This window comes from Phyllostomus hastatus, unplaced genomic scaffold (assembly GCF_019186645.2).
Source record: "Phyllostomus hastatus isolate PE091 unplaced genomic scaffold, TTU_PhHast_1.1 phas_scaffold_46, whole genome shotgun sequence".
Taxonomy (NCBI): Eukaryota; Metazoa; Chordata; class Mammalia; order Chiroptera; family Phyllostomidae; genus Phyllostomus; species Phyllostomus hastatus.
In genome coordinates, this window is record NW_025334032.1 from 23,992,001 (window position 1) to 24,010,211 (window position 18,211).

Below are 18,211 nucleotides of genomic sequence, written 5' to 3' on the forward strand. Positions count from 1 at the left end.
GCTGGGAGTTAGGGTGGGTAAAAAAAGATTTAATTACAGTTTCTGTTTCTGACCTTGCTCTCTCTCTCCCCTCAGAGCCATCATAGTGCCTGCCTGGCTGTGGTGTCAATGAAAGGTGCTGGCTTGAGAACCAAGGTGCCACCCAGAGAACCTTAGGGCTAGAGCACCCTCTCCACTGCCAAGTTCACCCATTCTCCCAGCAATCCCGGAGCAATCTCTGGGGCTACCAGAACACTTGGTCTCAGAATACCTTCTTAAAGCAGAATGGAATAGGCTTCTAAATCCTTGGAAGAGAAGGCAGTGTTTGCCCCAGATGTCTCCTGGCCAGCATTGCCTCCCCCACCAGTTTCTAAATCGCACCTTCTACGCCCCCAGCCCTGCCAACTCCCAGCCATTCTGGCTGCTTTTCTACTGTCCGCCAGGACTGCTTCATGCTAAATGCTTTTCACACACAGTTCTCAACAGCATCAAGGAGGGCCTCGTACTGCTTGTCTTGCCCTTCACTGACGACAAGCCAGGGCCACACCTCTCGGGCTCCTCCATCACTCTGACCCACCCACCCTTACCTCAAGCTTCCAGAGAAAAATGTTGAAAAATGCAATATTCACCAAGCAAACATTTTGCAAATCTATCTCTACACTCAGCCAGCCCTTAGCTATCCTCTTCACCTCTGATCAGCCAGTGAGGAGGGCTCTTCTCCCCACAAAGCCCTCAAACTTCTCAAAGACTTCTTTTAATCCGCTCGTCAGATGTTTCTGAAAACCAGTGCTGAGCCAAGAGGGGCATCTATGGAGCTATGTCAAAACTATTTTTCTGGTTTGGGACCTCACCCACCAAGATTCCGTTAGCTGCCTGAGTCGTCCAAGAATCTGAGTCAGGAATCCTTCCAGGTGGTAGGAGGGGTGATTAAAATGAAGGAGAGAATAAAAGCTTTTGAACATGGTCCATCTGTGTCAAGAACCGCTTTGGAGGCGTACAAGTGCTCACAGGACCATCAAAGGGAAGCCGGCGCCTGTAACTCTGTTTGTTGACTCGGTGAAATCCTCCGTCTCAGGGTTATTGGCATTGAAAACATCTCTTCTATCTGGGATCTCTTCTACACCCAGTGCACAATTGCTTCATTCATCTCCTCAGAGGCATCTGTCACCAAATCCACAAGCTGCCTCCGCCAGCAGGCGGGACAGGATACCAACTTGCCCCGGCCTCTGCCCACTGGGATGAGCAGAGGATGCAGAGGATGCGGTTCCTGTGTGAATAAAGCCCCAGATGTCTCTCCCACCTTGTGGGCGGCACCTTCCACCTCCTCCCCCTGATCCCAGCCTCCCTCACCTTCAGAAAGAACCAAGGCCAGGGCAGAAGGATAGAAGCAGGAATTTCCATTGGAATCAGTGTTCAGCGAGATTCACATACACATACAACAGGTTCCTACACCCAAAAAGAAAAAAAGAAAAACTAACCTGAACGTGGGCCTTCTACGTGCCAGATGTGTGCCGTGTCACACATTTGATCTTTACAACAACCCAGTGAGGATGGTCTTTCATGCGGGAATCGCTGTGACAAGAGGGGACTTGAAAGCAGGTCCCGCTAGCTGATGGCAGGAATGTGAGGAGAGCCTCAGCTTTGTGTCACCTGTCTCTACGGGGAGTCATTTCGATCAATACCCACCCACCCCTCTCCCAGACCTGTGAGAGGAAAGCCAAGTGCAGCAAGTCTGAGTGCTTTGTAACCTGGAAAGCGCTATCCAAATGTTAATGGGCTGTGACAACCTCAAGGGTAGAGATCTTCTTTCTCCTTCATCTTTGTGTTCCCGGCACCCAGGTCATCAGCTGGGACGTAATCAGCCCTCTATTGATGTGAGACTGGAATGAAGCAGAACCCATACCGTGTCCCATGGAGGGCAGAGGGGAGACCTCCCCCTGGTCTGGATGGGGTAGGGGCTGGGGTGGGGTGGGGCGCAGGGAAACCAGGTATCAGGCAGCAGACCACCTGAACCAAGAATGAGCCCACCGCTGGCTGGTGTGGCTCAGTGGATTGAGTGCATTGAGTGCTGGCCTGAAAAGCAAAAGTTCACCGGCTCAATTCCCGGTCAGGGCACATGCCTGGGTTGTGGGGCCAAGTCCATGGCTGGGGGGCGTGAGAGAAGCAACCAATGGATGTTTCTCTCACACATCAATGTTTCTCTTCCTCTCTTTCTCCTTCCCTTCCCCTCCTCTAAGAGTAAATAAATAAAATCTTTAAAAAAATAAGAGTGCTCTAGGAAGGCTCTCCTTGGGGGAGGGATATGGAGAGGAAGCTGAGAGGGAAGTTCTAGATCTGAGGTCCTTTGGGAAACCCCCATAGACCTACCTCAGGGACCCACATCAGGGACCCACATCAGGGACTGAGTCTTCTCTCTAGAGAGTCTGTCTCCTGCCCGGGGCACAATCGTTACTATTACCAGCCTGAAGCCTCCTCTGCCCGCTGCCAAGAGGTATCTTAAATCCTAGGTACCCTCCTTACCTGTAACAGTTTGATGGCACTAATTACATTCTGCCCTTGTTTCAGGCTTCTGCGGTCCCGTCTCCTACCACAGTGCCCAGCGCCTGGCCAGTGCTTCACAGACACGTGTGAAGAAATAAGGCGAGGGCAGCCCCGGAAGGGGACAAAGGGACAGAGGAAAATTAGCATGGCCTTTGTAACCTTTCGCCTCTGCCCTGCCATCCATCGCGGACCCCAGGCTCGGACACGGCCCACTGGGGCGCCAGCCGCGTTGCAGGAGGTGGGGGCGGGAAGGACTGGACAGCGGTTCAGCCAGGAAGGGGGCTCCACCACCTCCAGGTCCGACCTGTCCTTAGCCGGAGGCGCAACATGAGCGCGCCCTGCCCGCCTGGCAGGAAGCGCTCCTGCCTGCGTCGCCTCTGCACAGCCATAATTGAGCTCCCTCTCCAGAGTGATTTGTGTGTCAAAAATACGCCAAGGCTGTAAATCAGGTGGTAGGAAGCGCCGTCTCCGGTTTTCCTGCTCAACCAGAGGGAGACGGAATGTACTGCCACGGGCTCCCAAATCTGGAAACCGCGTCTGGTGTAAGAGGAAGTTTTCCCAGGCGCTAGCAGGGACCCGTGCTGGAGAGCAGGGCTCCTGGCTCTCCTTCCCCCGCCCGGCCACCTCGTCCCTGGCTGGGGAGCTTAGCCGGTGGGGGACCTGAAAGCCAGGTGCCTAACAAGCCCTGGTGTTCAATAGCAGCTGCTGGAACCGCGCCTCCCGGGAGGCCTGGGAGGGGAATTTTCCACTGCTCGGTTCGCGTTAGCTCTCCCTGCCTGCTGCTGCCGAGACTGCTCTGGGCGAGGAGAGCCGGAAGGTGCGGGCCGCACCGAGGCCCTCAGTCCAAAAGGGCTGCAGCTGGCCTACAGGCCGGGGCTGGGGGGCGGGGTGGGGGGGGTGCCGCAGGAGGAGTGGCGGGGACCCAGGGCTGGCCAGCTTAGGGAGTAGGCTTTGTTTGTTTTCACTGTGCCCCAGTTTGACCTTACTATTCCCTGACCCTGGAATGCTGGCGTGTGCAGAGGTGCTGTGGGCCAGGCCTCCTTCGCGGCTGGGAGGAGAGGATCCAGGCCCTGGATGCGAGGAAGCCGGGTCAGGAGTCAATGAGTCGCTCCCTCCCTGATTCCCTCCCTTTCTCGAACTGTCTTAAGAGATAGCCAGCGTGGGTGAGTGCTCCCTCTCCCCCTCCCCCCAGCCACCCGCCCCTGCTCCTCCCCTCTCCGGAACCGCTGCCCCCTCAGCCCTGATGCCCTCTGGGTTCTGTTTTCATACCGCGTTGCGGATCCGGTCGTGGGAAGCAGGTAGGAAACCATGATTCTGGGGGTTAAATGAAGAATTATATTTAGTGCTCACAGAAAACCAAATATTGGGTTAGCAGCCAGGAATGGAGAGGGAAAAAACCCAAAGCAAACAGCAGAGGAAAGAAATTCCTACCAAACAAGGTCCCTATTCATTCTTTCAATCCCAGGTGCAGGGGCCTGCAGGGCTGAGGCCCGCTGAAGGCGAGCAGCCTGTCCCGTGTTCACGGCTACACAGAGACGTGTGGACCCCAAGCTCAGAGCCTGCGCTGCCTGTGCGCAGGGCCCAGGGGGCACTCGGCCCGCCCGCACAGGTCGTCAGTATCTCTCCTCACAGCAGTACCAACAGCCCTTTGGGGGCCAGGGGTGGGACAGGGAGGGGGAGCCTAGTGAAATGTTCCTGGTTTGACCTTGAGTAAGTGATTTAACCTCCCTGGGCCTCATGTATGAAAGGCAGGGGTTGGATTATTATTTCACAGGTCCTAACATCCGATTATTCTGTTTCTGCCTAAGATACACAATAAGAAAAAGTGTGAGCAAGACTGTGACAGTGGGACACATCTGTTTCCTTAAGAGCTTAGGGTGAGGTGTAGAGAGAGAGTGATGTTTCAGCTTGTTCCCCGCTGGCAGCTTCCTGCGCGGCTGTTCACAAGTAAACTTCTAGGGTCTGCGCTGACTCCTCTAGGAACCCCGGACTCTGGTGAGGGGCTTCTGCCACCTGCTCAGGCTGCTACCAAGTCGGATAAGAGCCTGGGCAGGGGGAGGGCTGCAACACCAGTCCCTCTAACTGGGAGCTGAGGAGACTCGAAGTTCAGGGAGAGATGGAGAGTGGGTGGAGGAGAAGGAGCAGAAGCAAGAGACAAGGCTGACGTCCTGATCATCTTGTGTGCAATCTCTGAGAAGCAGAGTGTATGCTCCTGACCCCAAGACTCCTTTGTATTCAGCCATTGAATTCTCTAATGATCTGCTCCTTGCTGGGGGAGGGGGGCCGGGAGGTGGAGATCTACAATAGGAGGCTGATCCCAGGTAATAGAAGTCATTTAGAAGCAAAAGTTGCTAGCCAGGGAGTAAAGGACTGAAATCTGACTGACCAGAAGAAAAGAAAGACTGGAATTCCTTGTCATAAGTCTGTTTATTGTTCTCTATCATGTATCTATTTATGTCTCTTGTGCTTGACCCTCTCTGCTCCCCACCCCCTAGTTTTCTCAGAGACCCAAGCTGGTAGAATCTGGGTACCCACACACCCTGAGGACTAGCATTTCCCACACTGATGAATGCCCACTCCAAAGAGCCACCACCTGAGAGTGGCCCCTGTCCCAGTTGCTGCCCTGCCCATCCTTGTCTCCCCAGGTTCGAGGCCTCATACACAGGGACTCAAGAACACACCTCTGTCAGGTGAGTCATGGGACCACAATTTTGGGAGAGAACATGCAGAACCAGCCACTGGCACAATTGTGAAATAATATGAATTCCCACAAACCTGCTCCTTCCCTTGCATTCCTGTGCAACCTCAGAAGGTTGCACCACCTTCCACCAGTTTTCCAGGAACTAAACATCATCCTTGACATCCATCCAATCTGACACTTCCTATTTATCTCCCAAGTTGATGTCCTCAGTCTCACCAGCCCCACTATCACTTGCCCTTGTGGGCCCTTGGCAAGTCTCACCCAGATTATTGGTATTTCTTCCCAGTTGGTAATTCTGGCTTCATATGGCTCTTCTTCATTCTGATTTCTCCAGTTTAGCCAGAGAAGTATGTCTCAAGTGCATACGTGCAAAATCATTTTACTTGCCTGCATGCAATTGTTCATCATCCATCCATTACCTAGAGGACGAAGTCTGAGTTTGTGCGTGTGTAAATCTCTCCACTAGCTCCACCTAGCCTGTCTGCTACCATTTCCCTGGTGTCCAGCCAGAACTGGTGACAGTCTCCCAAGCAGGCAGATCCTGCTGCACTTCTGGTCAAGATGGAGCAGTGTACGTGGTGCAGCCACTGTAGAAAACAGTGTGGACATTCCTTGAAACATTAAAAATAGAACTACTGTATGATTCAGTAATTCCACTTCTGGGTATTTTAAGGGAACAAAATCGCTATCTCGAAAAAATAGCTGCACCCGCATGTTCATTGCAACATTATTCACAATAGCCAAGATGTGGAAGTAACCTAAGTGTCCATCAATGGACAAATTGATATAAAAGTTGTGCTGTATATATTCAATGGAATATTACTCAGCTATAAAAAGGGGGAAATGCTGCCATTTGTGACAACATGGATGACCCCTGAGGACATTATGCTCAGTGAAATAAGCCAGACAGAAAAACAAATACTGTATGATCTCATTTATATGTGGAATCTAGAAAAGCTGAACTCATAGATTCGGAGAATAGATTAGTAGTTGCCAGAGGCGGGAAGCAATGAGTAAAGGGGCTCAAAAGGTACAAATTTCCAGTTAAAAGATAAATAAGTCCTGGAAATGTAACATACTTCCTGGTGACTGTAGTTAACAACACTGTATTGTATATTTGAAAGTTGCTAAGAGAGTAAATCTCAAAAATTCTCATCAAAAGGAAAAAAATTGTAACTATGCATGATGACGGATGTCAACTAAACTTATTGTAGTGATTATTTTGCAATATATACAACTATCAAATCATTGCGTTGTATACCTGAAACTAATATAATGTTATATGTCAATTATATCTCAATTAAAAAAAAAAAGAGTGTTGAGTTCTCTATTCCAACCACAAAGCCATGATGAATAAGAAACATTTTAAAAGATAACCCAATACACATAGCTGGACTCAAAAACAAGACTAATGTTGCTGTGAACTGAAAACAGAACAGAGAGTTAATAATCAAAGGTTTATCATCCTAAAAGATAATCTGGCTCAAATGATTTTAGAAACTCATTTTCTTGAATCTTTAAGGCACAAATAAACTCTCTTAAACAAATGTTTTCAGTTCCTGTGGCAGTCGTCCTCCCAAATCCTCCTTCTAATGAGATGTTTTGCAGGACACAGGGTTGCTGACCCACAGGCTACATTTCCCAACCTCCCTAGGTGTGGTCATATGATTAAATTCTCATCTTTAATTATGAGCTGAAATGATGTGCTATTTCTCCAGCATTTGTATTAGTTCCCCAGGGCTGCAGGAAATGTGCCACAAACAGGGTGACTTAAGCAACAGAAATTTATTCGCCCACAGTTCTGGAGGCTAGGAGTCTGATAGCAAGATGTCATCAGGGTTGGTTCCTTCTGGGGGTTATGAGGGAAAACCTCTGCCATCCCTCTCTCCTAGCTCCTGATGGTTGCTGGCCAGCTGTGGTATTCCTTGGCTGGCCTCTGTCTTCATGCTATGGCATTCTGTCTGTGGGGTGTCTATGTCTAAATTTCCCCTTTTTATGAGGGCACCAGTCACACTGGATTAGGGGCCCACCTTATTCCAGTATCGCCTCATCTTAACTAACTTTATCTACAATAACACTATTTCCAAATATGATCACATCCTAAACTAATGGAGTTAACACTTCAACATATGAATTTTAGGAAACACAATACTTACTTAAAAGATAATTGCTTGTGCCCAGGCTGGTGTGGCTCAGTGGATTGAGCACTGACCTGTGAACCAAAGGGTCACTGGCTCAATTCCGAGCTGGGGCACATGCCTGGGTTGCGGGCCAGGCTCCCCCATGTGGGGCGTGCGAGAGGCAACCAGACATTGATGTTTCTCTCTCTCTCTTTCTCCCTCCTTCTCCTCTGTCTAAAAATAAATAAATTAAATATTTTTTAAAAAAGGTAATTGCTTGTTCTCCACTTTCTCTGTTTTCCCTCCCCGTGGGCTGGAACGCAGTCACAGAGCTGAGCCACCTTTGGCCATATATAGGAAGATTTAGGAGCTGGCAGAGACACAAAATGAAAAAAGTCTGAGTCTCCAAATGACTATGTGAAGGAGATACGTACCACCGGCCTAGACCATTCATTTCCAGACCATGGATGAGAAGTACATTTTTATTTTATTTAATCAACTATATTTAGGTAGGTTTTTGTTATAGGAGCTTAGTTTTTACCTTGACAAATTCAGCTACCCAACTCACTTTGTAAGATTCTTAACATTGATACCAAAACCCAATGAGCACAAAAAGAAATTATGAGCAATGTCATTTATTATCATAGATACAGAGCTTCTAAATAAAACACTAGCAAATTAAATTCAGGGACATGAATATATCAAATAAAGCATAACCTCGTTGTGTTGATCTCAGTAATTCAAGGATGGAATGGTTCGACATTAGAAACTCAATTAAAGTACACTACTTAAACAGATCAAAGAAGACAAACCCACTTAAGCAACACAATGGATTCAGAAAAATATTTGTTAAATTCAATACTCATAAAATTGGATATGTGAACATGGATGTACAATTAATAAGGTGAAGGAATTATTGTTAAATTAGTTTGATAATGATATTATGGTTGTTTTCCTCTTTAAAAAAGAATTCTTATCTTTTAGGGATACACACAGAAATATGTATAGATAGCATGAGGTAACAATGTCTGGTATTTGTTTCAGGTAACACAGAAGGGGAAGAATTTAGCAGAGATACAGATAAAACTAGACTGACCATAAGCCAACAGTCATTGAGGCTGTGGAATGGGTCTACCTATTACAGGGGTTTATTATATAGACAGGGGGTTATTATATTAGGCTGCCTACTTTTGTGTGTGTTTTAATTTTCCCATAAGAAAGAATTAAGAAAAGTCAGACTGACGACTTAAAAAATATAGAAACAGAAGTCAATGTCCTTAACTTGACCGAAGTTGTGTACCAAACTTAGAGTTAAAATCATTTTTGTAGTGAAACTTAAAAACATTGCCATTAAGTCAAGAAGTAGATGAAGATGCCTATTATCACTGCTTCTACTCAACTACTACCGGTCCTAGCCAATACAATAAAAGAAGGAAAAGGAAGAAGATATATAAGAATTCAGGGGTGGGGGTAAAGGAAAAACTACCTTTATTTGCAGATAATATGATAGTATATAGGAAAAAGTTAACTGACAAACTATTAAAACTAGCTCTGGCTGGTGCAGCTCAGTTGATTGAGCGCTGGCCTGCAAATCAAAGGGTCGAAGGTCTAGGGCACATGCCTGAGTTTCGGGCCAGGTCCCCGGTAAGGGGCATGCAAGAGACAACCACACATTAATGTTTCCCTCCCTTTCTTCCTCCCTTCCCTTCTCCAAAATAAATAAATAATATCTTTAAAATAAAAAAAATAAAAACTAATAGTAAAGCTCAGCAAGGAAATCTAATAGGAAAAAAAAATACATGATATTTACAGTCAAAACAAAAATAATCCTGTATCCAGGAATAAATCTAATGAAGGATGTGCTCTCTGAAGAAAATTACCAAACATTATTATTAAAGAACCTAGAAGAAGACTTCAATAAATGGGTAGTTATATCATGTTTACAGACAGGAAGTTTCAAGCTTGTAAAAATATCAATTATTCCAAAATTAGTGTATTAATTTAATGCAATTCCAATGAAAATCCCCACCAGCTTTTTTTTTTAACTTCATAAGTTTATCCTAAAATTCACATTACAGATTAAATGTCAAGAAAAGCTAAGACAATCTTGAGAAAGATAGGGCGATAACTTGCCCTACCAGATGTCAAAGCTTCTTCTAAATCTTCAATAGTTAATCCAACAAGATAACTGAGAAGGAATATACAACAGACAATAAAATAGAACAAAGAGCCCAGAAAACTGCATATTTTTGACAATTTGACATATGACAGAGGAAATGGCCCTAAACATCAGTAGGAAAAGAGTGAATTATGTTGTAAATGGTACTAGGATATTCACTTGGGGAAAAAAATCAGATGTCTACTTCACACCATCTAGAAAACATAAATTCCAGGTGTTCAAAAGACATAAATATAAAAATGAAAATTTTAAAACTTTTAGAAGAAGCCATAAGAGGAAGAAAATATATATGAGGATATCTTTATGAACTCAGTATTACTTAAATAAAACACAAACATCTAATCCATAAAGGAAAAGATTGATATATTTGACTATAATAATATGTAAAACTTCAGTTTAAGATGTAACTTCTGAAAATTTAAAGACAAGGGCCAGGGAAGATTAGTATCCATATATTATAAGGACTTCTTAAATATCAGTTTAAGAGATTCCAGTTCCAGCAAGATGAAGCAAACATAGCCCACCTTGTCTCTCCCATTAAATGCGATGATCAAACTCACACAGACTTCGGACAGCAGCTAGCAGTCCGAGGACACTGAAAAGTGAATGGCACTCAACAGACTAGAGAAAGATACCAGAATTCAAAGTTCTTACCAACCAGTGGTAAGGTTACCATTTTTTCCCCTTCAGTGTTATCTGGCCTGAAGAGAGCCCAAAATCCAGAAGTACATAAAAGATGAGAATAGAAAGAGTTCCAAGAGAAACCTATTATTTCTGTCCTGAAGAAGAGGAAAGAGACCAACTGAGTTAGAAAAAGTTGACTATATTGTGTTTTATTTTGCTCTTCTTCTCCCTCTCCCTCCCCCGCAATCTCCCACTCCAGCCCCCATGCAACAATGAAGTGGAGGCATGATATTGGCTGGTGCCAAAACTCGGAGGGACACAGAGGAGCTGTGGTCTCCCGAGTGTGGGCCAAAGACCCTTTGTGTGTTACTTTCTGGCATGAATGACTGCAGATTTCTCATCAGAAAGCAGGAAGGCCAGAAGGAGAAAGAACAACACCTTTAAGGTACTAAAAGGAAAAACATGAGAACCAAGAATTCAATGCATATCTATATCTGATTCAATGCAATCTCTATCAAAATACCAACTGTGTATTTTGGCAGCAATGGACAAACTGATCCTGGAATTCGTATAGAGTTACAAGGGACCCCTAAAATCCTAATCAGCTTTAAAAAAGAGGAACAAAGATGGGGGATTCATACTTCCCAATTTCAAAACTTACTACAAAGCTACAGGAATCAAAACAGTGGAGGAGTGGCATAAGATAAACATATAAGTCAAAGAAATAGAACTGACAGTCCAAAAATAAACCCATGTATCTACATTCAATTGATTTTGGACAACATTGGCAAGACAATGGGAAAAGAATGGTCTTTAACAAATGATACCATAATAACTATATAACCAGATGCAAAAAAAAAAAAGAAAAGAATTTGGGCCTTTACCTCACAACAATGCAAAAATTATCTCAAAATGTGTCAAAGACCTAAATATAAGAGCTAAAACAATAAATCTCTCAGAATAAAATATAAGGATAAGTCTCGGTGACCCTAGATTTGGAAATAGAGTCTTAGATATGACACAAAGGCTCAAGCAACAAAATTAAAAATACATAGATTGGACTTTATCAAAATTAAAAATTTTGTACATTAAAAGACACTATCAAGAAAGCGAAGGCAACCTACAGAATGAGAGAAAATATTTATATACCATATATCTACTATCTAAGACATATAACAAACTCTTAGAACTCAACAACAAAAAGACATAGGACCCCATTCAAAAATTGGCAAATTATTTGAATAGACATTTTTCCAAAGAAGTTATACAAATAACCAATAAACACCTAAAAAATGGTCAACATGATTAGCAGTAGGAAATACAAGTTAAAAACAACAATGAGATACCACTTCACACCCATGGCTAAAATAAAATAAAATTAACAGAAAATAACCAGTGTTGTAAGGATGTGGAAAAACTGAAAACCTCACACATTGCTGATGGGAACAGAAAATGGCACAGCCACTGTGGAAAGCCAGTTTGGCAGTCCCTCACACAGTTAAACTCAGAAGTATTACATGACCTAGCAATTCCATTCCTACATGCATACCCAAGAGAATTGAAAACAGGTGTTCAAACAAAAAAAACGTGTATACGAATGTTCATAGCATCCTTATTCAGGATAGCCAAAAAGTGAGGAGAAACCTAAATGTCCACCCACGGATGAATGGATAAACAAAATGTGATCAATCCATACAACAGAATATTTTTCAATCACAGAAAAGAATGAAATAGTGACACATTCTATGATGTGAATAAACCTTGAAAACATCATGTTAAGTGAAAGAAGCCAAACATAAAATGTCACGTATTGTATGATTGCATTTATATCAATGTCTCAAATTCTACTGTATAGAGATGGAGAGCAGATTAGTGGTTTCCAGGGGCTTGGGGGAAGGTAATGGGGAGTAACTGCTTAATGAGTACAGAGTTTCCTTTTGGGGTAATGAGGATGTTCTGGAGTTAGTGGTGACAGTTGCACAACATTATAAATGTACTAAAATCCACTGAATCGGACACTTTAAAATGGTTAAAATGGTGAATTATATATTATGTGAAGTCCACCTCAGTTTAAAAAAAAAAAGGAATTCTCTATCCAGTGAAAATATTCTTCAAGAATTAGAGTGAAATAAAGACATTCTCAAACAATGAAAAACAAACAGAATTTGTCATCAGCAGACTCGTTCTAAAATAAATGCTAAAGAAATTCCTTCAGCTAGAAAGAGAATAATTACCTAAAAAAAATGTCAAATATCAGGAATGAAGAAAAAGAAACAAAAATGGTGAAAATCTGGTTAGGTATAATTGACTATTCTTCTCCTCTTGAGTTTTTATGAATATGTATGACAGCTAAAAGCAAAAATTAAAACATGGGTCAGTGAATTTTGGTGTATATAGACGTAATTCATACAAGATGAAGGGTAGAGAATAAAGGGACTTCATTTATGGTAAGGTTTCTACAGTCTACATGAAGTGGTAAAATATTAATTTTAAGTAGACTGTGAAATATTAAATATATATAATAATCCCCAAGCAACCAATGAAAAATTTTTAAATAAAGAGATGTAGTTAAAAACTCAACAAATAAGTTAAATGAGATTCAAAATACTAAGAATGTAGATCTGATTTCAAACATGTAAGTATTTATATGAAATTAAAGTGGCCTAAAAGACAAGGGTTGTCAGATTTAAAAACAAGCAAACAAACAAATAAGACCCGGGTATTTGCTGTCTACAATTCTCTAACACTGGCAGGTTAAAAGTGAAAGAATAGAAATGATATAGCATGTAATCAAAGAAGAGCTGGAGTGGCTTTAACATGAGATTAAAAAGTAAAAAGACTGCATAGCAAGGATAATTTTCAGGAACAAAGAGGGTTAATACATAATATAAAAGTGTAAATGTATCAAGAAGACATCATTTTAAATGTGTGTGTACCAAATGAAAGGGCTTCGAAATACATGAATAAATGCTGAAAGAATTGAAAGGAGAATTAGACAAATCCATAATTATAGTTGGGGCCTTCAAGACTCCTCTCTCAGTAATTGATAGAACAAGCCAACAGCAAATCACAAGTATACAGCAGAATTGAACTATTCCACCTACCAACTGGATAAAATTGACATTTACAGAACATTCTACCTAACAAGAACATAATATACATTCTTCTCAAAAGAATATTGAACTTTCACTATAATAGGTTATACCCAGAGTGATAAAAACAAACCTTAATAAATTTAATAGACTTGAAATCATACAAAGTATGTTCCCCTGATCATAATGAAATTAAACTAGCAATTGATAACAGAAAGATAACTGGAAAATCTCCAAACACTTGGAAAATAAATAATATAATAATCCATAAGTCAAGAGGAATCTCTAGAGGAAATTAAAAAATACTTTGATGTAAATGAAAATATGAAACATCAGAATTTGTGGGATGTAGCTAAGGCAGTGCTTACAGGGACATACATACCTATTAAATTCTCATATTTGAAGTAAAGATTTCAAGTCTAAACTCTAACCTTAAGAAACTAGAAAAGAAAGGCAAAGTAAACTCAAAACAATCAAAAGAAAGGAAAGAATAAAGACAGAAAAGAAACCAATGAAATTTAAATAATGGTGAACCTAAAAGCTGATTTTTTTGAAAGAGTCAATAAATGTGATAAATCTCTAGCCAGACAAATAAAAAACAAGGAAGGGTGGTGGGACAGAGGACACAAATTACCAATAGCTGAAGAATAATAAGAGAATATGACAAATAACTCTACCCAAATATATTGGACAATTTAGATAAAATGAACTAATTCCTTTAAAGCCACAAAAAAGCAAAACTTATCTAAGAAGAGATAGATAACCCAACCCATATCTATTAAGACATTGATTCACAAAGTGTTCAATAGTTTCTTGGGGTAATGAAATTGTTCTCTATTCCAACTGCTGTGGAGGTTCCATGAATCTACACGTGTCTTAAAAGTCAGAATTACTAAAGCCCCTCCTCAAAAAGTCAATTTCACTCCATTAATTCTTAAAATTTTTTAAATCAATTCAGAAAAAGCCAAATGAATGAATATGTAAATGGACAAAAGTAAATAGAAGATACACAGGAAAAAAAAAAATGGAAAGATGTTCAACTTCCCTAGTCATCAGAGGATGCAATTAAAATAATAGTAAAAAGTCATTTGATACCCAAAGTGTGATCAAAGCAAATTCTGGGAAGATGCAGATCAACAGGAGTCTCTCTTACCGCAGGTAGGAGTACAGCTGCCTCATCTTCTGGAGTGGAATGTCCCAAGAGGAAGCTAAAAATGGGCCTGCCTCCCCCCTGCACTCCAGCAATGCCTCTCCTGAAATTCTCACAGGAGCCCAAAGAAGGGCACACCCAGGGAGGTCCATTGCAGCATTGTGTACAGTAGCAAGACATTTCTTTAAAACTGGAGAATTAATACATGGTATATGATTCATAATGAAATACTATACAATATGTTAAATGATATTTCATGATATGCTATTTTAAATAAATGAAGTTAGAACTATGTGAAATCAACTTAGATAAAATCTCAAATATAGAATGGGGAATGCAAAAGCAAGCTGTAAAATGACACTATATAAAGTTTGCTACATGAAGGACAATGTTATGTGTTGTTGATGGATATATATAAACACTTTAATAGTATCAAAGCACACCTAGGAAAAATAAATTCAAATGCAGGGTCGTAACTGTCTCACGGAAAAGAGGGGAACGTGTTCAGGGTACAATACATGAGAAACTGTCATTTCTTTTCACCTTTTTTTTTTTTTAAGAAAAACAAAGCAAGCAAGGCAAAATAAGAATTCAGTGGAAATGGATGATGGATTCATGGAAGCTCATCATGTTATTCTTTGTTTTTTTTCCTAAATATTTGAAGTATTTTGCAGTCAAATACTAATTACACTGCACACAGTGATACGTACTAGTGGTTAGAGCCCTCGACCGTGAGCTCTGCGTTGGAACCGGAATTGCCCGGAACTGGAATTCTGAGCCTCTGTCTCCTTATCTATAAAATACAGATAATGATACCACTTCCCTTATAGCATTTTTGTGAGGGTTACATGAATTATAAGGTAAAATGCTGAGTGTAATGCTGAGCATATAGCAAATACAATAATATGTGTTAAAGTTGCTCTAAATTATTATTATTATTATTATTATTATTCCTCATCTTTTGAAACTCAGCTGTTATCTCTGTGAAACTTTCCCCAACACTGTCCCCATGTCTAATTCATCTGTCAATCCCAGGCCAAGCAGAGCTGAGCACTCCAGCCTGAGTTTCCACCTTACATACCTGTGTAGCTTAACTATTTATCTGTCTCTCTGACCACACTATTTTTTAAATTTATCTTTGTATCTCCAGTGTCTGGCAATGGTAGAAGTATACCAATCGTTCTAAATGACTAAAACAACAAATAAATGAATGGACAGGTGAATATCCCTCCTGCCCCCAATAAACCCACTAGTGTTTTCTCCTCCTATCTCCTCTTCCCAAGGGCCCTAGACTCACTAGGCTGGCTTAAGACCCTCTAATCATAGAAGACATACTTAACAAGGACTCATTCCTCTGAACATACCATCTTCTTGGGTTGAAAAAGAAACACATGTGTAGAAAACAAGCTTAAAACAGAGGGAAAGGTCTCTAGTGGTAGAATTTCAGACTCCTAAGGTGCCCCCACACACACACACACACACGCACACGCACACACATGCACACACGCACTATCTCTTTCTGCTCAGGGAGGGGCTGTATCCACAAGTAAGAAACATTGGAAGATAATGAGAGTCCTCAGAAGAAAGTTGCGAATGTTCTCTTGAAAAGTTGTGTGTGAGTCACATTTTTTAGAAACACAAACCGTATTCTTTTCAACTAAAAGATTTTTTTTTTAATTCACTGGAGAAGCTGGCTAGTCAGAGCTTATTGTGAATTCTTTACTAAAGACTAAAGTAAGGAATTCTTTTGTTAAGTAAATATCTAGGCTCTTCCTTGCCAAAAAGCTTTTGAAATCTTTGCTGTAATTATGCTGATGTTTTCTGTGTTTATATGTTAAATACCTAGAGCTTAATTGTTAATGGGTAAATAAGAGAAGCCCCACGGTTCCTGCCAAAAGAGGCCGGGAGCTGGGGCCGGGGAACAATGGCCGGGCCGGCCTCCCCTGGAGCGGGCTGGAGGCGGTTCGGGGGAGAGCAGCCCTGGGCTGTGCTCTCTCTGGACGCTGCTGCCCCTGAGCCAGGGAAGGGAGAGGTCTCTGCTAAGACAAAGGCGACTCCCCGGATCCTGGACCTGCGTCTGAACAGAGGTGTGGGACAGAGCTCCACCTAGGCTGTGCTTGTTTCTCCCCACTGCCAGCGTCAGACACTCCCGCGGCGAGAATTCTGAGGCTGTGGGGGCAACTGACGACCAGACCTCAGGCCGAGAGCTGGAGTCACGGGCTGATATTCCCAGGCAGGCGCGTGGGGCTCCGCCACCCGTGAACCATGCACACCATTTAAGCTCTTTCCTGGGGTCCTCATCAGTGGAATGATGATAAAGCTACCTACCTCATAAGGGCTTTGTGAAAATAAACCAGTTAATATTGTGAAGAAATGCTTAGAGCTGTGTCTGGCACTTAGTAAGTGCTATGCTAGGTGACTGTTTAACTGAGAGCGAAATAAACATTGTGTTCGGTTTCCGAATACCAAATCTCCCCCCGGCAGAGGTGCACGCGACACCTGCGGCCGTCGTGTGGACGGTTTCCCGTGTGTTGCGGTGGATTGCCATGCGCGCTTGGTTGGTCCTCCCCCGTACCGGTGCATACGCAAGCACAGTGTGGTCTTTCTAGTCTCTGCAACACACCCTCTGGAAGATTATATGCACACAATACGGATTTGTAAAGAAACTTCCACCTACTTCTGAAAGCCCAGCATGGTGTGTTCAGAGCATCCTGTCACTTTCCTCTTCCGGCTGCTCCCCTTGGGGACCGGGAATCTGGGTAGAAGCAGGCAGGCTGGGGCCTGCCGGGCCTGCCACAGTATTTCCAAGATAATCTTAGCTCTTCTGGGCAAAGTAACCTTAAACCCCAGATCGGCAAGTCAGTTAGGCGGAAGGAGTGAATAGGAAATCTCTCCAAATTTGCTAAGAAGCCTTTTCCAGTGCTGAAGTAAGGAAGGGAGCAGAGGATACTCCAGGAGCACAGGCTTGAGGCAAAGACTCAGTCTGGTAAAGCAAGACAGTGCCCCCCACCCAGAATCTAGTACTTCAGATGAAGAGAATACAGTCAGAGATAAGGTTCTCACCAGGTAGCAGGATAAAATGCTCTCAAAATTTACTATACTTTTAAAATTGCAGAGTTGAAATGGGGCATTTCATCCCTCAGCTAAACGCAGCTAGCCAAGAGCTTTCCATGTTTCTGGGTACAGAAGGTCCCTGGCTCTCATCACCACTGAGGCAGCACCTACACAGGTGTGAACCTCTCAGGGCACAGAGGGGCGACTCATGCAGAAGGTACTACCATCCTCGCTCCTGGACAGAGGAGTTTGTCAAAGTACAGTCACACCTACCATTTCACCAGAGCCCCACAACCACATCTGGCAGCCGAGGAAATAGGCCCTCACAGTGACCAGTGACACCCCAGGGCCACACAGCTATGAATGACTGAGACAAACGCCTGGGCATCCTGCTGCGGGCCTGGGCTCTTCATCAGAATCTATTACATTCCCTCTCATCTTGGAGGGGTCAGTGCTCTGCTCCTATCTCCCCATTAGAACCATGGCCAGCGGCAACATGCAGGGGAACGCAGGTCAGTGACATCCACACACAGACCCTGGTGCTCAGGGAGCCCCTCTCCTTCCTCTGCAGTCTCCCTGCAACCCCGACTTGTTCGCATTCTGGGGTAGGTGCCTCGAAAGAGCCAAAGCCGGCAGGTGCACCTTTTCTTCTCTGCACCTTCAAAAAACAGCTGGTCCCAGAGGTGGGTTCTCCAGATGCCCCAACACTTCCATCCCCCTGGGCTACTGGGTAGAGAAGATATGGTTTTTGTTTTAAAGATTTTATGTCTT

At 43.0% G+C, this 18,211-nt stretch overlaps 1 long non-coding RNA gene across 1 annotated transcript; it reads left to right on the top strand.

The window, feature by feature from the left end:
• The first annotated feature begins 3,456 nt into the window (after positions 1-3,456).
• On the top strand, positions 3,457-6,602 carry LOC123807554. The gene is made up of 4 exons (XR_006783665.1): positions 3,457-3,683; positions 3,986-4,132; positions 5,016-5,210; positions 5,556-6,602. It is a non-coding gene; the product is annotated as an uncharacterized LOC123807554 (long non-coding RNA).
• The last annotated feature ends 11,609 nt before the right edge of the window (positions 6,603-18,211 follow it).